Genomic DNA, 6,532 nt, shown 5'->3' on the forward strand with positions numbered 1-6,532 from the left:
TTAATGGAGCATCATTTTTAGCCCCTCACTCCTTCTCCTCATTGCAAAACTCCATGCCTGTTCCTTCTGCCGCAGATATAAACCCCAGCTCGGGATCGTTTCCAAGCAGTGAAAGTCTTTAGCGACCCTTAATTAAAGGGCATTTGGGGAGAAAGGGCTGACGAGAGGTGACAGGAGGAGTGGGTTACTCTGCCGCCTGGATGTGACCTTATTACGCTGCTCGGGTGGCTGCAGGTTGTTACTGCCGTGATTAACGCCGGGGAGGTTTTCTCGTCTGCTGGATGCCCTTTAACTGGGGTGACGGGTAAACTGGCAGAAAGCAGAGCCAGTGGGGACTTTTGTCTTTGGCTAGCAGAGAAAAACAGGCTCCATTTCCAGCTTGGGGTTGAGAGCGATTCCCTGGCATGTGTCCGACCTGAAATCCCAGCACTCACACCCTGGGAGGCTGGACCAGAAGTTTTTGAGCATGAAGCATCACTTCATGGTGGGTTGGTTGTTTTATCAGGTTGAGAAATGCAACATTGGTGTTGACAAATATTCCACAAGAACAGCTTGATGCTGACAATTTCCTTTCTGCCGATACATAAATTGCCCATTATACATAGCTACTTCTCTCCACACTGTACGTATTTTAGAATCAGAATCATGGAATGGTTTGGGTGGGAAGGGACCCCCAGAGGTCACCCAGCCCAACCCCCCTGCAGGAGCAGGGACACCTTGAACCACATCAGGTTGCTCACAGCCCCGTCCAACCTGGCCTGGAATGGTCCCAGGGATGGGGCCTCCACCCCCTCTCTGGGCAACCCCTGCCAGGGTTTCACCACCCTCACTGGAAAGAATTTCTTCCTTAGATCCAGTCTCAAGATGTTACGTTCCACCTAGGTCTTTGGGGCCAACGGGTTTTGGGGAGTTTCTCTTTCTCACCCATTTGTTTTTGTTCCTAATTCCTCAGCTTGCTCTCCTCCAGCAGTCTTGGAAAAATCCTTATGGAGCCATGCATGTGCTACCCACATAGGGCTCCTATAGTGCTTGAGAAATGCTTTCTCTCTGTAGCTGCAGCAATAACGTTGTTATATATTATGTGTTGTGTTATCCTGCTGGGTAGAGCCATGAGGGAGATACAAAGTGAGGTGAGAGCTGCCATGCAGGTGGTGGGACCCCTGCGCCTGGGGAACGTGGGGGTTTGGGGTGACTTGAGCCCCCCCTCAGAGCACTTGGGAAGCAGAAACCTTCAGCCACATCATTCTCCATCTGTGGGTTTGATGCACGTTTTGGGTTGTCAGGCAGAGAGTTTTCGTTATGTTATGGGTGTTCACCTGAAAGCCATGCCTCGGAGCAGGGTGACTTTGCACCTCTTCCCTCCCAGCCTCTCCCTTCACCCTTGGGGTGCCGGGACAGATCCTGCCCATTCCTACCCCCGCAGTGCCTGGCCCATCTAAGCCCCTTCCAGATCTTCAGTGCGTGGACCTTGATGAAGCCCTAGTGTGTCTTAGGGGCAGAGGGAGGAGTAAAACCCAATATATCTCGTGTTAGATGCCCCTTCCTACAGGGAGGCTACAAACCCCTTGTGTTGGCCACCCGATGGGTGGTAGAGTCTGGCCTCAAGGCCTTGGGGCAGCTGAACCTGGCTGTGCCCACCATGACAGGGGCAAAATGCAAGCACCAGGAGGGAGATACAAGAACCAGAGGGGAGATGCAAGTAGCAAGTGTGAGATGTAAGCACCAGGGTCGAGATGCAGGCACCAGGAGAAAGATGCAAGTGTCGAGTGAGATGCAACCACCAACACAGAGATGCAAGCACTGGGAGTGAGATGCAAGCACCATGGTTGAGATACAAGCACCATGGTTGAGATGCAAGCACCAGGAGTGAGATACAAGCACCATGGTTGAGATGCAAGCACCAGGAGGAAGATGAAAGCACCAGGAGCTTTCCACCTCCTTGGAGAAGCACAGCTCCCAAGCCTGCCTGTGCTTTTGAAGGTTGTACAGAAAATCTGTGCTGGAGCAAAGGCTTGGCCCCATCTCCTGAGGTGGGCAATGATGCTTTACCCATCACGCCGGCCTCCTCCCTCGACTCGGAGAGAGGCATCGGGGCTGCAGCTGCATCACGTGGCTGAGAGAGAGGAGTCTGGGCTCTGGGTGATTCGGGGAAGAGGCAGGGAGATAAAAACATCTCTTGCTTTCCTTCCACACTTGACTGAAATCTGTGCACGTTGAATGCTTTGATACTGTAGGAGCAATATCAAACACATCCTGGATCTGCTGGAAAATGTCCAGCAAAAAGAAAAAGAAAAAAATAAGGAAGTAGAGGTGAAAATCCCTGGGAAGAGAAAGTAAAGAGCAGCTGAGATTAATATATTAAAAATACAGAAGTCGAGTTTGTCCTTCAGAACCCTGGCTTGGACTAAGAGGTGGTGAAAATGATATCTGTATGTGCTCAGGGGGGTTAAATGACTGCGGGATTTACTGAAGCAAAGTGCATCCCTGCATTGCCGTAACGGCTCCCAGGGATCCCAAGGCACGTGCCGGGATGCAGATCACTACCAGCTCCCTGGAGCCCTTCCCAAAGGTGAAGCATCGACACTTGGAGGGCAGGAGATGCTTAGAAAACTGCCAGATTGATTGCGCTGCATCCCTATTTTTCGTTTGTTAATAAAAAGCAGGGAGGGGAATGGCAACGGATAAAACAGCCACACGCAAAGCCCGATCTGACAATGCTAACGAGATTATTGAAGCCTCAGGAATTTGGTTATGGCTGGAATTGGCCAAATAAATCACTGCAAACCAGTTACTCGATGAGTTTAGCCCTTTTTTATTTGCTTTACAAATCGCTCACGCTGACACCAGGATCTTTACAAACTGTTATGCAAAAAAAAAAAATAAAATTCTGGGTTAAGCGCTGGATTTGTCTCCCATAACGAGACATTTAAAAGTTCGGAGTCTAATACGAACGAGACATTTAGGCTTTCTTTTTTTGCACAGGGGGACCTTTTCCTAGTTCCTTAACAAAGGCTCGAAATGATATATTTTTATTGATTTTCTTGTTCCTGAAAAACAGATTTTCGATAAAAACCTCTTTTACTCGTAAGCCGTAAAAAAAAAAAAAATATATATAAAAAATAAATAAATGCAAGCCAACAGCAGAAGCGAAAGGAGCCATAAAACAAGCACCATGGTTGAGATGCAAGCACCAGGAGGAAGATGAAAGCACCAGGAGCTTTCCACCTCCTTGGAGAAGCACAGCTCCCAAGCCTGCCTGTGCTTTTGAAGGTTGTACAGAAAATCTGTGCTGGAGCAAAGGCTTGGCCCCATCTCCTGAGGTGGGCAATGATGCTTTACCCATCACGCCGGCCTCCTCCCTCGACTCGGAGAGAGGCATCGGGGCTGCAGCTGCATCACGTGGCTGAGAGAGAGGAGTCTGGGCTCTGGGTGATTCGGGGAAGAGGCAGGGAGATAAAAACATCTCTTGCTTTCCTTCCACACTTGACTGAAATCTGTGCGCGTTGAATGCTTTGATACTGTAGGAGCAATATCAAACACATCCTGGATCTGCTGGAAAATGTCCAGCAAAAAGAAAAAGAAAAAAATAAAGAAGTAGAGGTGAAAATCCCTGGGAAGAGAAAGTAAAGAGCAGCTGAGATTAATATATTAAAAATACAGAAGTCGAGTTTGTCCTTCAGAACCCTGGCTTGGACTAAGAGGTGGTGAAAATGATATCTGTATGTGCTCAGGGGGGTTAAATGACTGCGGGATTTACTGAAGCAAAGTGCATCCCTGCATTGCCGTAACGGCTCCCAGGGATCCCAAGGCACGTGCCGGGATGCAGATCACTACCAGCTCCCTGGAGCCCTTCCCAAAGGTGAAGCATCGACACTTGGAGGGCAGGAGATGCTTAGAAAACTGCCAGATTGATTGCGCTGCATCCCTATTTTTTGTTTGTTAATAAAAAGCAGGGAGGGGAATGGCAACGGATAAAACAGCCACACGCAAAGCCCGATCTGACAATGCTAACGAGATTATTGAAGCCTCAGGAATTTGGTTATGGCTGGAATTGGCCAAATAAATCACTGCAAACCAGTTACTCGATGAGTTTAGCCCTTTTTTATTTGCTTTACAAATCGCTCACGCTGACACCAGGATCTTTACAAACTGTTATGCAAAAAAAAAAAATAAAATTCTGGGTTAAGCGCTGGATTTGTCTCCCATAACGAGACATTTAAAAGTTCGGAGTCTAATACGAACGAGACATTTAGGCTTTCTTTTTTTGCACAGGGGGACCTTTTCCTAGTTCCTTAACAAAGGCTCGAAATGATATATTTTTATTGATTTTCTTGTTCCTGAAAAACAGATTTTCGATAAAAACCTCTTTTACTCGTAAGCCGTAAAAAAAAAAAAATATATATATAAGAAAGCAGCCAAAATGCTGCAGGTGAAAATGTTATGAAATAGCTGGAAAAACAACTTTCTGTCATGTTCCTGATACTTTCTGAAACACTTCTTTCTTGCTAAGAAGCAGGAAAAGGCAGTTTGAGGATCAAACCTGCTTTACCTGTTCGAGAAAGGTGAGGAACTCCTAGAGAGAGTCCAGAGGAGGGCAACAAGGGTGATGGGGGGACTGGAGCATCTCCCCTAGGAGGAAAGGCTGAGGGAGCTGGGCTTGTTCAGCCTGGAGAAGAGAAGGCTGAGAGGGGATCTCATCACCACCTACAAATATCTCAAGGGTGGGGTCCCGAGGATGGAGCCAGACTCTTCCCCGTGGTGCCCAGCGCCAGGACAAGGGGCCATGGGCACAACCTGAAGCAGAAGAGGTTCCAGTTGAACGGGAGGAAGAACTTGTTGCCTGTGAGGGTGCCCGAGCCCTGGCCCAGGCTGCCCAGGGGGGCTGTGGAGTCTCCTTCTCTGGAGATCTTCAACCCCCACCTGGATGCTGTCCTGTGCCCCCTGCTCTGGGTGAGCCTGCTTGGGCAGTGGGGTGGCACTGGGTGAGCTCCTGAGGTCCCTGCCAACCCCTGACATGCTGGGATTCTATGATTATCTCTTCTTTATTCGGTGTTTCATTTGGGTTTTGCCCTAGAGCTGTGTGCTACCCCTCCTGCTCCATCATCAGAGGGTTGAAGCCCTTTGTATTCAGCTGAAATGTGCTCTATCGTGATATGCAGCTTGCTCCCAGGAGGATGCTCTGTGTCATGGGAACTCATCCCAACAGGAGGACGATAGCAGCATCCCAAGGCTGGTAGGAGCCATGCGATATCTGTGGCTAAAACCCCAGAGAAAAAGCAATTATTGCAAAGGTTTTGCAATTATTTTGCAAAAAAACTTGGAGCTGGCGGCCTTCTTTCAGGGGGGGTTGAAGACACAACATTCCCCAAAGCTCCTCTGCTCTTTCCTCCCCTGGTTATGTTGGGTGTCTGTGCCTCCATCCTTTTGCCTCTTCCCAGGGGAAAAATGCTTTTTCCCCCTAGAAGATTTCAATTTCAATAAAACCATCTTTATTTGTGGGGCAGAGAGCAGCGGGGCAGGCGGCCGGCGGCACCGGAGCGCTCATCCGCTCCTGCTTGAGCTCTCCCAGGAGGAAAAACCCAGGAAAAGCCACCGCCCCCAGCTGCATCCCAGCCTTGCCTGAACAGGGACACAGACCCTGCAGGTCTAATTAAGGAGCGTTATTATTTCTCTGCGGTGAGCAGGCTGGGAAGAGAACTGTGCCAGCCTGTCCTTTTGCAGGTTAAAGAATGATATTGGACGGGTTTGTTTGGGCTAGCTTCATTTTCTGGGTTTAGCCACGTTGGAGGCTGCTGGGCTGGGCTGTTCCTCGCTTTGGTGGCATTTAAGGAGTAGATGGAAAAGGGAGAACATCAAATACCTGGGTGGTCCTGGGCTGTTATGGCCAGGCATTACCTCTTCCACCCAGGAAGTTCAACCAGGATTTCTTTTTCTCAATTACAAGCATCCTTTCCAAATTTCAAGCATCGATGGATAGCCAGAGGCTTCACCGGAGCTGGCTGAGGACCAACCCACCCACTGGGCAGCGGGTCAGGCAGGGCCAGGGGGGGGAATTTGCTCCCTACTCCCTGCCTCCATCCCTGCTTTGGAAAAATATGTATATATTTTCATTAAAGCTGGCCTCGCCGGCACCTGGGGAGTTTGGCTCGTTAGGAGGAGGAAAGGGAGAGCAATGAGAGCGGGATGGATTTCCCACCCCTCGGGGGAAATTAGGCCCAGAGAGGTAGATGTAAAAAACCATTTAAAGGTCTGAAAATGCAGATATCACCTTCAACATGAGAAAAAGATCATTTGGACCTTGCAGATTGAAGCCTTGGGAGTCTTTTCCCCCCCAAATGAACGGAGTTTTCCCACAGGGGAGGAAGCGTGGAGGGTAACGAAGGAGTTATTAAAACAAATGCCACCGCAGTCCCGAGGGAGGGGACCGCCGGCTCCTCTTCGCCGCGGCGTGGGTTTGAATAATCTGGCTGCTTAGCTCGCCGCCGGCTTTAAAAGGAAAACCTTTGCCAGGGGGGGGCGACCCCGCGCGCCG

Source organism: Egretta garzetta, unplaced genomic scaffold, assembly GCF_000687185.1.
Source record: "Egretta garzetta isolate BGI_Z169 unplaced genomic scaffold, ASM68718v1 scaffold207, whole genome shotgun sequence".
In the NCBI taxonomy this organism is placed as follows: Eukaryota; Metazoa; Chordata; class Aves; order Pelecaniformes; family Ardeidae; genus Egretta; species Egretta garzetta.